Source organism: Narcine bancroftii, chromosome 3, assembly GCF_036971445.1.
Source record: "Narcine bancroftii isolate sNarBan1 chromosome 3, sNarBan1.hap1, whole genome shotgun sequence".
Taxonomy (NCBI): domain Eukaryota; kingdom Metazoa; phylum Chordata; class Chondrichthyes; order Torpediniformes; family Narcinidae; genus Narcine; species Narcine bancroftii.
In genome coordinates, this window is record NC_091471.1 from 24,494,354 (window position 1) to 24,511,005 (window position 16,652).

General features: G+C 45.1%; 2 protein-coding genes and 1 long non-coding RNA gene across 10 annotated transcripts in view; 1 reads left to right on the top strand and 2 right to left on the bottom strand.

The window, feature by feature from the left end:
- Window positions 1-14,260, bottom strand: part of LOC138757007 (uncharacterized) — a 105,332-nt gene extending 91,072 nt beyond the window's left edge. Inside the window, exons 1-4 of one of the 3 annotated variants that reach the window (XR_011353273.1) lie at window positions 14,147-14,255; window positions 12,512-12,639; window positions 9,494-9,605; window positions 8,580-8,764 (exon numbers count right to left, since the gene is read on the bottom strand). This is a non-coding gene — a long non-coding RNA (uncharacterized lncRNA). Of the gene's footprint in view, window positions 1-8,579; window positions 8,765-9,493; window positions 9,606-12,511; window positions 12,640-14,146 lie in introns of those variants that run through there. The other 2 variants (XR_011353271.1, XR_011353272.1) reach the window with 2 other exon arrangements.
- Window positions 1-16,652, top strand: part of rnf24 (ring finger protein 24) — a 181,479-nt gene that overhangs the window by 133,937 nt on the left and 30,890 nt on the right. The window lies entirely within an intron of this gene.
- Window positions 14,723-16,652, bottom strand: part of LOC138757005 (pantothenate kinase 3-like) — a 130,384-nt gene continuing 128,454 nt past the window's right edge. The window contains exon 8 of one of the 2 annotated variants that reach the window (XM_069923572.1): window positions 14,723-14,857. The gene's annotated coding sequence lies outside the window, so the exon portion shown is untranslated. The remainder of the gene's footprint in view (window positions 14,858-16,652) is intronic. The other variant, XM_069923567.1, reaches the window with a different exon arrangement.

Genomic DNA, 16,652 nt, shown 5'->3' on the forward strand with positions numbered 1-16,652 from the left:
GCCACTACCCCCATCAGTGCCACCACTGAGCATCACCACTAACCCCCCTCAATGCTGCCACCACCCCCTCTCAGCACCACCACTACGTCCTCAGTACCACCACTACTCCCTCAGTGCCACCACTACTCCCTCAGTGCCACCACTACACCTCTCTCAACACCACCACCACTCCCTCTCAGTGCCACCACTACTCCCTCTCAATGCCACCATCCCCTCTCAGTGCCACCTCTACCCCCCTCAGCACCACCACTACACCCCCTCTCAACACCACCACCCCACTAACCCCCATCCCGCTCAGCGCTACCACCTCCCCCACTCCCCAGCACTGTTTTATGGGGGGAGGTGCTCAGGATCTGGCCCAGAGGCCATGGGGACAGCACCCTGAAAAAGTTTGAGAACCACTGCTTTAAACTCTCTTGAGTACACAGTTCACATGTTCTCTGTAAGCACACACGGTCCCTGGTGTCTATGCTTCCTTTGAACTGATTGGAGACCAGATTCTCACCTGCCATTTAAACTCCCCACATGCTCTGGAAAGTTCAATATTATTATGTACAGCATCTGTGTTGGATATTAATAGAAAGAACATCCAATACTCCATAAAACCTGGAGTCTGACATCACCAAAGTATGTGTGCCAGTCCATCAGAATTTTACTCATTTCTATCCCAGCAGAGCTCTAGTCCTGCACTGGACGGCTCAAAAATAATGTATTACTTTATCTTAATTAGCACAAATCTTTATCCATAACTGATGGCAACCACACTCTCCGCTGAGATTCCATTGGCCTGGTATTGTGTTGGTATGTGTATTATTTGTTGACTGTTACCTGCTGTGGCTCTATCCCTCCAAATTCAGTAACTTAGTTAGGACCTGCCATTGCAAGTGTACCTTGGGAGTTCTGCTGACTCATGGGTCTGAAGTGGGGATGAGGATTGGAATGTGGTTGGGTTGGATTCTGCATTGTTCACAGTGTTGCAATACTTTCCTGTCTTAATACATTAATGAACCGATGAGTAACTCGTCAGATCCGCATTATTTCGTGTGGGTTTGTCTTCCTGGTGGTCGTCCATTGTCTTCAATCTTTCTCGATTGCTTGTGCACCCAACAAATACTTCCCTTTTAACATATTTTAAGTTCAAATTTCTCAGTTTCTCCCAAGATTATGTTACTTTGCCCTCATGTTGTTTATATTTCCCCTTTTGTTTAGGTTGAGCCTTTTTTCAGTTATTTATTATTATGATTTTATCCCAAATCCTCTGGACCTTTTTTCAAACGACTTCCTCTGGGCTTCTCTCCACTCTGTTAAAGGATGAAGGAGGGAGGGAAGGTGTGATAGTACAGATCTATCACCAATGTATATAGTGTATATAGTTACAGTATCTAGACTGTGCTTACAGCGATTGGCTGAGAGCTAAGCCACGCCTACTGTCTGGGCCTTAAAGGGTTGTGTCCCTAGCCAGGTCGGATCATTCCGGACTGGTCGGCCACCTGTGAAGAGCTCCTGTCTTTTGCTAATAAAAGCCTTGGTTTGGATCAACAAGTCTTTGGTTCTTTCGACAAGCTCTACAGAAGGGAGGGGGGAAAAGGGGAGAAAATAACACTGTGTATATTCAAGAGGAAAATATTTGTGTGTATTTTGGTTAATATGGTTCATAGTGTGAAAAATTTTTTTAAATTTAAAAAAAGGATGAGAGGTGACTCAGTGGAGGTATGCAAGATCATGAGGGCCTTAGGTAGGGGGAACAGCCAGCATTTTTTTTTCCCAAGGCAACAGTTGCAAGTGGGAGAAAGCATTTTTTGAAGGTGAGTCCAGGAAAGTTTAGGGGAGACGTCAGGGGTCATTTATTTTGCACAAAAAATTATAGGTGCCTGGAATGCATTGCCAGGGGTGGTGGTGGAGACTGGTGCAATAGGGAGATTCAAAAGACGCTTGGATAGGCACATGGGCGTAAGAAAAAAAAGAGGTTATGGGTGTGAGGTAGGGAAGGATTAGATCATTGCGAAATAGGTTTACATGGATCAGCACAATGTCATGGGCCGAAGGGCCTGTACTGTGATGTTCCCTGTTCAATAAACAACAGTGTAGGGAGTAATGTTACAATCAGTCAAATAATGTACAAAGGCATGGTGCAGTGTACGGAGAAATGTTCAGTTGTAAACAGGGAAAAGCTGTCATCTTTTACCAGTAAAAGATCCATTTGAGAGTCTCACCACAGCAGGAAAAGTCTTTTTGACTGCTGTCCATTCTCTCCAATTCATAGAGGTGCCATGTCACCATTTCAATCACAGGTTTTTATTTCAAATTCAACTATTTTGCTGCTGTATTCTTTTTGTCATGGCACATAGTTAGTGTTCTACTCTGTTCATCAATAAGGTGTGAAACCTACAGCCCATGGTGTTTGCAGAGGCGTCTGCAGACCAGAGGTTTGCTGGTCCTTACCATGCATCTGGTGAGCTGTTTATCTGGACACGTGGCTTTCCCAAAGGACATGAGCATTAAGTCATGTAAAATTACACAGCTGAATCCACCCAGTGGTTCCTCAGGGAACAGACATGGCCTGTCTAATTCTTTTCTTCATCAACAAGCTTTTCCAGAACATCTGAAGGGAGTGAAGTAAGATGTTGACCTTGGTGTAATCAGTAAATCTCCTGTGGAAGATTGACAGTGATGTTGTGAAGTAAGCCTGAGTCTACTGTTCCAAAGACTCAGCTTCTTGGCTGGTTGACAAAGAACATGGAAAAGATACATGAAGAATGGAAATCATCTCCACCCAGCAGATGCTGGAATGTTCCATCAGCCAAGTTCGCCTTGAAACTCTCTGAAGAGCACGCCTTGCTCCTGAGTTCCAGTCCAGACTGATTGGACAAGGCAGTCATATATGGTGTTGAAGGCTAACTTTGAACTACATTCCACTCTGTAGAACCTCAGAAAGTTTGTTGCTATTAGAACCATAGAACACTACAGCACGGAAACAGGCCTTTACAGTCTGTATTGAACAACTATCTCCCATGGGTGGTGAAAGGAACACTTTCTCGGCACCATATGGGGATCAAGTGTTTACGTGGCAGGAGAGTGCAGCCATAGCTGAGCCTGAGAATTCTGCACCTCTCCAAAGGTTAGCAAGAAGTCCCAATGGTAAAAGTTTATGGGTCATTTCCTCCTCCTGAGACTCCGCCAGGGAATGGCGTTGAATTTGCAATGTATATTTTAAATTTACACAAGCAGCACCGTAACAGGCCCTTTCAGCCCACAAGACCATGCCGCCCAGTTACACCCAATTAACCCAGGATGGATGGAAACCGGTGTCCTCGGGGAAAACCCATGCAGACACGGGGAAAACATGCAAACTCCTTACAGACAGCGCGGGATTCGAACCCAAGTCCTGATTGCTGGTGCTATAATGGCCTTGCACTAACCATTACGCCAACCATGCTATCCTATGAGTATGTTGTGGGTTATAAGTGTGAAGTAGGGAAAATGAGATTCTTGTGGAGTAGGTTTACATAGGCTGGCAGAACATCATGTACTGTGCTATAATGCTCTGTTATATTAAGTTAAAGAACAAAAGTGTATTAAAGATCCATCTGGTAATATGTATCTGGTAATCTGTATGTGGAGCCAAAGAACTAGCCATTGAGGCAAAAACCTCAAAACCTCAATAATTACAAACCATAGTATGTAATTCACCAAAATTGGTGATTATAGGCTATTTCAAATTACAACAGGATCCAGATCAGTTGAGAGAGTTGGCAAAGGAATGACCAGATAGGATTTAACTCAGTCAAGTGGAAAGCATTTCCTTAGTAAATGGCAGGGCCTGGGTGAGTTTTTTTTTTGGAGTTAGGTAACAGCCATACCAGTCCACGAGGCTGCACCTCCTAAATACAACCTTGTGACCAATTAACCTACTAACCCAGTACATCTTTAGAATGTGGGAGTAAACCAGAGCACCCGGAGGCAACATGCGCAGGACGTGTGGAGAATATGCAAACTCCTTACACACAGCATTGGATTCGAACTCAAGTCGCTGGCTCTGTAGTGGTGTCAGCTAACCGCCACACTAACCATGCCGCTCATTTTGTGGGGCAGGGCAACCTAAGGATACACCAAAAGTGGCAAGACAGCCGGAACAGAGGTGAAGAAGGGGTTCACATCAGTCAAGGCCACCAAGTACAAGAGTTGAGACATCACATTACATCTAATTAGACAAGATGGTGGTGAGACCACTCTTGGAGGATTGTGTACATTTCTCAACACCCAGCTACAAGAGGTGAGGGAGGGGGAGGGAGGGGTCAATCAGCTGGAAAGGTTGTTAAAAAGCTTCACGAGGATGTATTAGAGTTAGACTGGATAAGCTTAGGCTTTTTTCCCTGATTCATGTGAGGGTAAGGGGGCACCTAATGGAGATTTATAAAATAATGAGGGACATTAGAAACAGTGACTGGTCTTTTTTGCAGGGAGGGAAGGCGAAAGCTATAGATTTGAGGTGAGGGCAAATGTCACGCATTTGTGGTGGGCGTATTGAGTGAATTGCGAAAGGAATCTGCAGAAGTGGGTAACAGTAACAATGTTTTAAAAAATTTAGAGGGAGTTACATAGAGCAGGGTTTCCCAACCAAGGGTGCTAGATAACATTTCAGTTTTTTTTTATAAATCCATAATCCTTCAATTTGGATATTATGTTGGATGATGAAGAGCTGAAGGAAGATCTTATTGAACTGCACACAAATTGTGTTCTTGAAATGCAGTTTGAAAGCCAAACTTTGGAACAATAATGGAGTTCGGGAATGGACACGTTTCCAAGACTTTGTGAAAAAGCACTAACTGTGCTCTTCCCATTCACGACGACATACTTATGCGAGTCTGGATTTAGGGCCCTTTTGTCAATCAAGACAAAATCTAGAAATCGCTTGGGTGCCCAGGCAGACACGTGGCCTGCTATCAACAAAGTGCCACGCTTTGAAAAACTCTTAAGCAATAAACAGGAACAAAAGAGTCATTAAATTTAAATTGGCTTATGAACATTTGAACATTAGTTCTTTAATTTTTTTAAAGAAGTTTTATGCATGGATGAAAATTTAATTTTTTTGTAGGGCTTATGCAACTTTTAATTTGTTGCAATATTTTTTCTTTTCCATATATTTCATTTATGTTTATATATTATTAAAAATTGATTATACAAATTTGTTTTGGTCACCTTCACCTTTATTCTTAAATAAATCATTATTTTAAGGGGTGCGAGAACATATTAAAATTTTTTAGGGGTGCGGGGCATAAAAAAGGTTGGGAACCACTGGTTTAGAGGGATGTAGGGCAAATGCAAAAAAATGAGGCACGCGCAAGGAACTGGTTTGGTTGACATGAACAAGTTCAGTTGAAGGGCTTGGGTTCTGAGCTATAAACCTCCATGACTACCGTAATGTCTTCAGCAACATTGATCAACTATCCTCTTGCAAAGAACACCTGTCTCTGAATGGAAAAATTTGGGGGCTGGTACCCTCTCTTGAACTAATACTTTCTGGTGATATGTTATTGACTGGAATCGTGTCGACAGATGCCACCTGGCCTGCAGTCTTAACATTTTAATTCTGCCGCTTGTTTCCAAAACACTTCAGCTCCAGAATTTGTAGCTTCACTCTGAGTACCCTTGTTATGACAGCTGATGTGCAGAACAAGGATGCCTGACCTTAGGAATGCAGTTCCTGAAACGTTAACTTCTCGGTTGCTGCACGACCTGCTGAGAATTTCGAGCCCTTTATTTAATTTCAGAATCAAACTTTATTGTCATGACTATGTCACAATATTTGTTGTTTTGCGTTACTTTGCAGATATTTCTATAAATCACATTTCAAAAATAAATAGTGCAAGGAAAAGGATAAAGTGAGGTCATGTCTATGGTTCATTGTCCATTCAGAAATATGATGGCGGAGGGGAAGAAGCTGTCCTTGTGCTGCTAGGTCCTCGTCTTCAGGCTCCTTTTCCTTTTTCATGAAGGTATCAGTGAGAAGAGGGCATGGCCTGGGTGGTGGGGATCCTTGAGGATAGAGGCTGCGTTCTTGAGACACCACCTCTTGTAAATGTACTCGATGGAGTGAAAACTGTTACCCGTGATGTCACTGACCTTCTGGAGTTTTATCTTGTCCTGTTCCTTGGCACCTCCTTACCAGACCATGATGCAACCAGACAGGATGCTCTCCATGGTACATCTGTGGAAATTTGAAAGTCTTAAGTGACATTCCAAATCTCCTCAAATACCTACTAACATATGGCTGGCGAGCCTTCTTCGTGATTGCATCAACATGGAGACCCCAGGACAGATCCTTAGAGATGTTGACACCCAGGAATGTGAAGTTCTTGACCCTCTCCACTGCTGACCTCTCGATGGAGACTGGTTCGTGTTCTCCTGATTTCCTCCTGAAGTCCACAGCTCCTTGGTTTTGCTAACGTTGAGTGCAAGGTTGCTGTCTGTAGTAATCTGTATCTCATCCCGATAACTTCTGTAACCATGATCTTGGAAGTTTGCCCTTGATCCCCTTGCAAACTTTGACATATTTCCCCACCTCTTGTGCTCTCCAGTTTGGTGGTACTGCTCTTACTTGGTTTCACTTCAGTGTTATGCAGCTTCATTGACTCTTGTTGCACTCCGACGTGACCATAAAGTCCCTTTAGTTGTCAACGGCAATTGCTACCATGAAGGCCCATTCTCATCTTCTCAATAAACCAGACCATCACCCATATCCCAAGAACAAATTGTTTAGATCAGGTGCATGTTGACTTTTTTTAATGTAGACATACAGCATGGTAACAAGTCCTTTCGGCCCATGAGTCGTTGCCACCCCATTACATCCAAATAACCTACAGTCCCAAGTATGTTTCGAATGGTGGGAGGAAACCGATGCGGACACAGGGAGAACGTACAAACTCGTTACAGACAGTGTGGGATTCGAAACCTTGTCCTGATCGCTGGTGCTGTAACAGCGTTGTGCACTACATAAACCATGCTGCTGCATTGTGGGAAGAATGTCCATAGATAGGTGAGGTTGTAACTCTGTGAACTGGTGATGGACAGATGATAAATAGAGAACAGGAGAAATTATCTAAATGTCTTATTCATCATGAAATGTGGGCCTGATGGAGTGGGACTCACAATGGAGATGTCCTAGATCGGACAATTTAATGCACTGCTATGGGAATATGTTCCCACTGCTGTGCCTCGCTCTTGGATCTCAAAGGTTTAGCACATCCTTTTAAAGGAGGCTTCTGTGTTGGTTTGAAAATAGATCATTGTTATGGCATATAATAAATCTGGCCAGACAAAGAAAGTCTTTGATTCGCCATTAACTCTGTGAGCTTCAGAAACCCCTATCCTGTCCACATTTAGCGTATTTTTCTCTGTGCTCTTGTGAAAAGAAGTGCTGTAAACAGCTCTTTGCATGTTTACTTGATACCACTTCCCAAAATTGACTCATCTCCTATTTTTAGTGTCCACTGGGAGTTTTGTCATTAGAAGGAATTGCAACATGTCACATGTCAGAAAGGTGACGCAGGAAACCTTACCTGCCAAGCGGAGCTTCAGAAATTCCCTGTTTGTGGATTTTAATTAGCTGACCTGCATTTTCAGCGATGGACCATGATATACAATGCTTTAAGTTAAAATTGAGAGTGGGAGATTGATGTGTAAGGCACCTGACTTCCTGTAGAGAAGGAAGAATCGATCTCTATTGAGATGCCCTCCTCCCCTATGCCAATACTCACTGTTGCAATCTGACACAGCAATGCAAGGACTCCGAGAGGAAAGCACGGGATCAGGCTGGACAGAGAGTGGATGAAATTAAATTGTTGGTGGAGGAAGCCAATGAAGGCCCAGATCCCACTTTTAAGCAAGTTATAGGCTAATCCAGAGCAGGTTTAAGGAGATCCTCTTTGCAGTGGATACATTCTGATCTTAAGAAGGGAATTGGAAACACTCATCGGATAGCATTCCTGCAATTCCATGACAATTTTCTTTCTCCAAGAAAGAATCCACGCCTTTACTATCTTAAAGATTCTGCTTCAAACCTCTCCTAAGAAAAGGGGACCAGCAACCTCTCAATTCAGACGTGTAGCTCAGTGATACATTCAGTACCTTTTCTGCCCCCATGAAATGCCCATGATGTATTTATCACGAAAAAGGAATTGTTTAAATGCACGAGGAGCCTAAAGACAAGCACTCAGCGGCACAAGGACAGCTTCTTCCCCGCTGCCATCAGATTCATGAATAATCAATGAACCAAAGACATAGCCTGACTTTTCGGGCACCATTATTTTTATTATTATTTTATTTTTTAGAGTAATGTCGTAAGATGGTTATGTATATTTGCACTTTAATGCTGCCACAAAACACTGAACTTCGTGACTTGTTAATGACAATAAATCCTGATTCTGATCTTAAAAAACGTACTTTTTAGAACAGCAAATAATGGCAGAAGGTCTGTGATTTCCTACCAGAATTGATGGATTTCTTCTTTTGCAATCGATCAGCTTTTATGTCATGCAAAGCTTTAATCGTTAACTAAAAGCAAAAATCTGCTTCATTGGTAAAAGGTATTAGAAGATTTTCTGCCTGTCCCCCTGGGTTGTACAATTGGCAGGAAGCCACTCATTAGTCCACTAATCCTATCCAGATCTGCTCCAGGTTTGGGGCAGTGTGGGACAAAGGAGATGTGACCTAGAGTGCAGAGGTCACCTTCATTTCATGAGGTCACATCAGAAGTGAAGGATTCCTGCCAGGAAGAAAGTAATTAACTTCAAAAAAATGTGTTTTTGCTGCAAATTTAGACAGAGGTCAGTTAGAATTTTGAACATTTCAACTTGAAGTGCCAACAGTTTAAAAGAGAAAGTAAATCCTCTGCAGCATCTGGTTCCGATTGGAAAAAGTCGCAAGGGGAAATAATTTTGGGTCAGGAATCACTGCCACCGAGGTCAGTGGAAAATGAAACAGAAAGAGTCACTTGGTTTTAAATTTTAAACTCCTGGATGTTCTAAAGCTTTCGATGGGCTTTTGTTGAGCGATCTGCAAGCAGAAGATGACTGGTGCACAGCAAGATCCCACGGGCAGCAGGCTGGTAATGCCTAGATGCAGGCCATCCAAGGGTTAACGACAGGTTCCATTTTTACAAACATCCAGAAGTAGATTTTATCGGTAAAGTCAGAAGATACAGGGGGAAATAAAAATCACTGTTCCTCCAGTGTTGCAATGAATATCGTCAAATGCAGAAAGAAAGTGATTAGAAAGAACAAATAGTGAAAGTGGAGAGGGAAAGGGAGAGAGCAAACTAGTTCAGCCATTTGTAGGAACTAACATATAGATGTATTTTGTACGTTTGACTTTACAGGGAGCTTGTTCGTACATAGGTGGGGATGTTCACAAGCTGGGCATTTGTAACCTGGGGACAGGCTAGATTTAGTTTCTATAATGTTCATGTAGGGACATTCAGATACATTAAACCCACCTGAAAGATCAAACCATTCTCAGTTCAGTGCCTCATTTGAGAACCTGTTATTTCTGACAGGACTGGATTTGAGCCTGATTTTCCTGTCCAAACCACCAGAGTGATCAAGGATCTGAAAGCAACCAAGTGCCAATATCATTCAAGATTCTCCTTTCTCCCTCCCTTCCCTTGCCCCGTCTTCTTTCCCTCAGCTCTCCACCTCGCTCTCTCTCTATTCACAGAGCCATCCCTCCTCCCCCCGCTTGCTGCTGTGCCATCCCTCCCTTCTCCAAATATCACCTCCTGCCTTTGGGACCATGCTCGTCCCACTAACCCTCCCCCCTTACCATTTTGTTTGGATACCCACCAAAAATTTTCCATACCTTGATGTAGGACTCAAGCCCAAAACTTTGGTTATGTATCTTTATTTTTGCTACATAAAGTACACTGTTTGACCTGCTGAGTTTCTCCAGCGTTGTGTGTTTACGTGGAAGGGTTTAAGCTAGATGTAGAGAAGTTAATTCGCAGGTTTCCAAGAAGAGGTTCAATGTTGGAAACCTGCAGTCAGACGAAGCGAGAGGAAACTTCCAGGCAAACCTCAAAGCAAAGCTCGACGATGCAATCCGCCTCACGGACCCGTCCCCTGAAACCCTCTGGGATCAGTTGAAGACTACCATACTGCAATCCACTGAAGAGGTACTGGGCTTCTCCTCCAGGAAAAACAAGGACTGGTTTGACGAAAACAGCCAGGAAATCCAGGAGCTGCTGGCAAAGAAGCGAGCTGCCCACCAGGCTCACCTTACAAAGCCGTCCTGTCCAGAGAAGAAACAAGCCTTCCGTCGCGCATGCAGCCATCTTCAGCGCAAACTCCGGGAGATCCAAAATGAGTGGTGGACTAGCCTCGCCAAACGAACCCAGCTCAGCGCGGACATTGGCGACTTCAGGGGTTTCTACGAGGCTCTAAAGGCTGTGTACGGCCCCTCACCCCAAGTCCAAAGCCCGCTGCGCAGCTCAGATGGCAAAGTCCTCCTCAGCGACAAGATCTCCATCCTCAACCGATGGTCAGAACACTTCCAATCTCTTTTCAGTGCCAACCGCTCAGTCCAAGATTCCGCCCTGCTCCAGCTCCCTCAACAGCCCCTAAGGCTAGAGCTGGATGTGGTTCCCACCCTGGATGAGACATATAAGGCAATCGAACAACTGAAAAGTGGCAAAGCAGCAGGTATGGATGGAATCCCCCCAGAAGTCTGGAAGGCTGGCGGCAAAACTCTGCATGCCAAACTGCATGAGTTTTTCAAGCTTTGTTGGGACCAAGGTAAACTGCCTCAGGATCTTCGTGATGCCACCATCATCACCCTGTACAAAAACAAAGGCGAGAAATCAGACTGCTCAAACTACAGGGGAATCACGTTGCTCTCCATTGCAGGCAAAATCTTCGCTAGGATTCTACTAAATAGAATAATACCTAGTGTCGCCGAGAATATTCTCCCAGAATCACAATGCAGCTTTCGCGCAAACAGAGGAACTACTGACATGGTCTTTGCCCTCAGACAGCTCCAAGAAAAATGCAGAGAACAAAACAAAGGACTCTACATCACCTTTGTTGACCTCACCAAAGCCTTCGACACCGTGAGCAGGAAAGGGCTTTGGCAAATAGATGCATCGGATGTCCCCCAAAGTTCCTCAACATGATTATCCAACTGCACGAAAACCAACAAGGTCGGGTCAGATACAGCAATGAGCTCTCTGAACCCTTCTCCATTAACAATGGCGTGAAGCAAGGCTGTGTTCTGGCACCAACCCTCTTTTCAATCTTCTTCAGCATGATGCTGAACCAAGCCATGAAAGACCCCAACAATGAAGACGCTGTTTACATCCGGTACCGCACGGATGGCAGTCTCTTCAATCTGAGGCGCCTGCAAGCTCACACCAAGACACAAGAGAAACTTGTCCGTGAACTACTCTTTGCAGACGATGCCGCTTTAGTTGCCCATTCAGAGCCAGCTCTTCAGCGCTTGACGTCCTGCTTTGCGGAAACTGCCAAAATGTTTGGCCTGGAAGTCAGCCTGAAGAAAACTGAGGTCCTCCATCAGCCAGCTCCCCACCATGATTACCAGCCCCCCCACATCTCCATCGGGCACACAAAACTCAAAACGGTCAACCAGTTTACCTATCTCGGCTGCACCATTTCATCGGATGCAAGGATCGACAACGAGATAGACAACAGACTCGCCAAGGCAAATAGCGCCTTTGGAAGACTACACAAAAGAGTCTGGAAAAACAACCAACTGAAAAACCTCACAAAGATAAGCGTATACAGAGCCGTTGTCATACCCACACTCCTGTTCGGCTCCGAATCATGGGTCCTCTACCGGCACCACCTACGGCTCCTAGAACGCTTCCACCAGCGTTGTCTCCGCTCCATCCTCAACATCCATTGGAGCGCTTACATCCCTAACGTCGAAGTACTCGAGATGGCAGAGGTCGACAGCATCGAGTCCACGCTGCTGAAGATCCAGCTGCGCTGGATGGGTCACGTCTCCAGAATGGAGGACCATCGCCTTCCCAAGATAGTGTTATATGGCGAGCTCTCCACTGGCCACCGTGACAGAGGTGCACCAAAGAAAAGGTACAAGGACTGCCTAAAGAAATCTCTTGGTGTCTGCCACATTGACCACCGCCAGTGGGCTGATATCGCCTGAAACCGTGCATCTTGGCGCCTCACAGTTTGGCGGGCAGCAACCTCCTTTGAAGAAGACCGCAGAGCCTACCTCACTGACAAAAGGCAGAGGAGGAAAAACCCAACACCCAACCCCAACCCACCAATTTTCCCCTGCAACCGCTGCAATCGTGTCTGCCTGTCCCGCATCGGACTTGTCAGCCACAAACGAGCCTGCAGCTGACGTGGACTTTTTACCCCCTCCATAAATCTTCGTCCGCGAAGCCAAGCCAAAGAAAAAAGAAAGAAAGAGAGAAGTTAATTCTAAGACCAAGATGAGAAAAGTAAAATTGTTATAAATTCAGGAGGGACAGTGTTACCTGAGTAACACCTTGGTTCAGATCAAGTGCTTCATTGACGTTGGGGTGCCATGGTTGTTATCAGGTGCGGATTAGATGGTCCCTGGGTCTGAATGATCCGCCAGTGACTAGATGTAGAGAAGTTCATTCTAAGACCAAGATGAGAAAAGTGAAATTGTTATAAATTCAGGAGGGACGGTGTTACCTGAGTAACACCTTGGTTCAGACCAAGTGCTTCATTGACTTTGTGGTGCCGTGGTTGTTATCAGGTGCGGATGAGATGATCCCTGAGTCTGAATGTCTCACCAGTGAATGTTCCACGGAAACAGCAGTGGGAAGGATTTCTTGCTAACATTGGGAACAGCCAAGATGTAAGGCAATAACATTTTCACTTACGGATGTCTAAATTTAAATTTACAGTCCCCTTACTGCTCTGTAACTTTATAAATCCACCTTTCTGCTGAGTTGTGCACTGCATTAAGCTGGTAAACACAAAGGATTACAGTGTCAGGCACAGCAACAAACATCAAGTAAATATTTATAATCTTGATCGATTACACTGTGGATTTGCCTTCTCACTGCTGCACCTGAAACCTGATGATCATGTTTCCTTCCTTCCCCGCCTACCTTTACAAGGTCAGGACAGCATTGTTATGCCCAGAATCACAGGCAGGTTCATTAGTTGCTGAGAGGTCAAAACCGCTCACCCCCTGTTTAAACTTTGACATCAGCAAATCAGCAGGCTTCAATGCAAACTGAGATTAATCCCTTAATTCCCATTGATCATCCAGAGCCAGCTTCCATTTATTCATCTCCTCTCTTCCAGTCAAACATCCGCAATACTTTGGAAGACCTCCATCCCTCAAGGAATTTGATCCGTGTGAAGAAGATGAACAGCCCAGTACAGACCCTTCAGCCCATGATCTTATGTACCATATGTACCAACCAAAAAAAAATCTAAATCCTCCTTACCTCTTAAACCTTTATTTTCTTTCATCCATGTGCCTGTCTAAGAGCCTCTTAAATGTCCCCATTGTTCCAGCCTCCACCGCCACCTCTGGCAATGCATTCCAGGCACCCATTACTCTGTGCAAAAAAAACTTACCTCCTGATGTCTCCCCTAAACAGTGGCGGATTAATACTCATTAGGCTGAGTAGGCTGAACCCCAGGGGCCCGGAGGGTAAGGGGGCCTGAGCTGCCCGAGATATTTCTGTACTTTTGCATATATCGTGTTTACCATGTCCACGACTGCAGGCAGTGCGATTGTAGTGGGGTGTTGAGGAGAGGTGGGAGGAAGAGAAAGGGGAAAGAAGGGGTGTGGGAACACAGACTCACATGTGGCATCCATAGAAGGTAAAAGGCAAACAAGGTTTCAGGTCTGGCCCCTTTGTCAGGAATAAATCAAAAGAGAGAAAAAGAATCCCAGTTCAGTACAATTCCCATTATCCGGAATTCAAGAAACCGGCAAAGAAATTGCAGAAAATAAATAGGTAAAAAAATGGGAAGGTTTAAAATTCCCCCCACCCCAGCAGTCAGTTTGCCAATCCACGCAACACAATCTCAAGCAAGCAAAAAATTCATTTATCTGGCATCTACCAATCCCTGTAAGTGTCGGATACCGGAGGTTTTACTTTACGTCAGACATTTCTATTTACCTTGGAGAGTGGTGTTTGCCAGGGAGGTGAAGGGGTGGGGGGGGGGGGGGGGGAGGTGCGGAGGATGGATTTCTGATGAGGTTTGCTAAACAATCCTGATGTGTGGGAGATAGTGGTGTTGGGCCACTTTATTCTGGCTGTGCCTTGATGACCATACGATGACCTTTCGTTGGGTCAACAAAGGACCATCTCTGCTTGCCCCAACCCCATGCCAGTATCATCTCCATTCAGTTAAGACTCTGCAAATTGAGTTGAAAGAGACCAAAGTCCTCAGAGTCTACCAGTGATGTCTCAGAATGGGGAAGGTTCTCAGAGACTTCTTCAGTGTTGGCAGGAGAATTCGAGTCATAGAGCAAGCAAATAGACCATTCAGACCATTCAGCCCTCTGAGCACAAGCTGGCTATCAAGCACCTACTTACACTATTCGCATACAGTCCCCGTCAACATTGCCCAGATTCCACAATTCACTTGTGTTCTGCCATTCACCTGCACACCAAGGACTATTTACAATCTATCAATCTTCCAGTGGAAACTTACACGGTTGCAAGAGAAGTGTTCAAATTCCACAAAGACAGCACCGGAGGTCAGGATTGAACCCACGTCTCTGGAGGCAGCAGCTCTGTGAGCTGGACCATGGGCAGAAGGAGCCTCTGAACGTAATTGATTGTCTTAATCCCATTCCTCACAGGAGTGTTGCACAAATGCCTGTACTAAAATTAAGTTCAAATTTATTGTCAAAGAGCATACATGACATCATATCCAATCCTGATCTCCTGCAGCCCAGTAGTGTAGGCAAATACCGGAAGCGTAAAGATTTGCATCTGAGAGAGATCCCAGTTTTAATTTTTAAAAACTATAGCTTTTATTAGAAGTGTTTCAAGAATTTATTTACACCATAAGGAGAAAAAGCAAAGTAATTGGTTTTTGAGCGAAGGATCCTTACAAGTTATCGCAAGATTATATTCTGTTTGGAGAATGAACTGATTAAAGGAACAGTTGTTTCAAAGGCGACCGTGTTTTATGCTCTGAATATTGATTGAAAATGGGGCAGGGGCTTGCCAGCACTGCTGCTTAGATGATGTATGAATGTATAAATTCCCTGTTTATCAAGAGCAATCTCTGTAGAAAGTCATGAAAGGGGGTGGCTTTTGTTTTGCTAGTCTGCAGCAGTGCTTTGAGAGCGTTCAGGTGAATGAAATTATACCAGTGCGAAATTACAGTGTGATACTTCGATGCAAAGTCTAAATGTGTGATCTTCCGTTCTACTTTTGGCAGAATTAATTTGTTAAAAATGGATTACTTTCACACCATTTAGTATTTATGCAGCTCACGGTGTAATTTAATTTCCAGCATCAACTCCACTCCCTGCTTCGAAACACTGAGATCAAATCTCTCTCTGCCTCATCTCCCAGTTTGTCCCCCCCGCCCCCCCGTTCATGTTAATCATCACCCCTGCCTATTTCTGTGGTGCCTTTCCGAAATGCTCCAGTTTCACCTCTCCGGATACTGGCTCTCTCCCCTCCCCACAGTCAGTCCTGATGTTGCATTTCAACTCGAAACATTGGCAATTCCTCCCCACCCCCAACTGGTGCTGCTCAACCCACTGAGTTCCTCCAAGCAGGTTTGGGTTTTTTTTGGTGTAAGAGGAGTAAAATGTGAATAATAAAATCCCTCTGTCCACTCTCCAAATGGATGGCATTAATCTCAGGAGAAGGCCGGGCAGTGGGGCTGAGTGGGAAAATGGATCAGCTCAGCAGGGCACACTCAATGGGCTGAATAGTCTATTTCTGCTCCAATATCTCTTATAGACCTGCTAGGCCACTCCCTGTTCTCCCTCTCTTCCCTATCCTTCTGTCTTCTTTCCTCCAGCTCCCCACCCCCTTCCCTCTCCATTTACAGAGCCACCACCACCCCCCCCCCCACCCACCCCGACTGCTTGCTGGTGTGCCCTCCCTCCCTCATCCATCTATTACTTCCTGCCTGTGGGTCTGGGGTCATCCCCTGCCAACCCCCACCATTTTGTTTGGACACCTGCCTACATTTTTCTCCTACCTTGATGAAGGGCTGAAGCCCAAAACATTGGTTATGTATCTTTATTTTGGCTCTTTAAAGTACACTGCTGCGTTTCCCCAGCTTTGTGCTTTTACTAGTGCAGCCGGGCGTTGCTCAAAAGAAGATACACACACACCTAGTGTAGTCAAGTTAAGCTCTGTGTTTTATTGGGGCTCAGGCCCGACTTCTATACTCGTGCCGTTCCTGCCGTGGCCCCCTTTTACTGACGTCATGACCCGCATAACAAAAGCAGGTTTCTCACACACGGGTAATTTCCCTTCTTCCCTGCACACTGTCCCTGTCTGTTGGCCAGTGCCATTTTGGGGTCGTTGGCCTTTAAGCCGCCCTTGCTGTTCAGCCACCGGTTCGCCAGTGTCGCTGCGCCGGCTGCTGACCTCTGGTTGCGTGGAGTGCCGGCTTGATCACTGCCGTGGCGGGCCACCACACTAGATT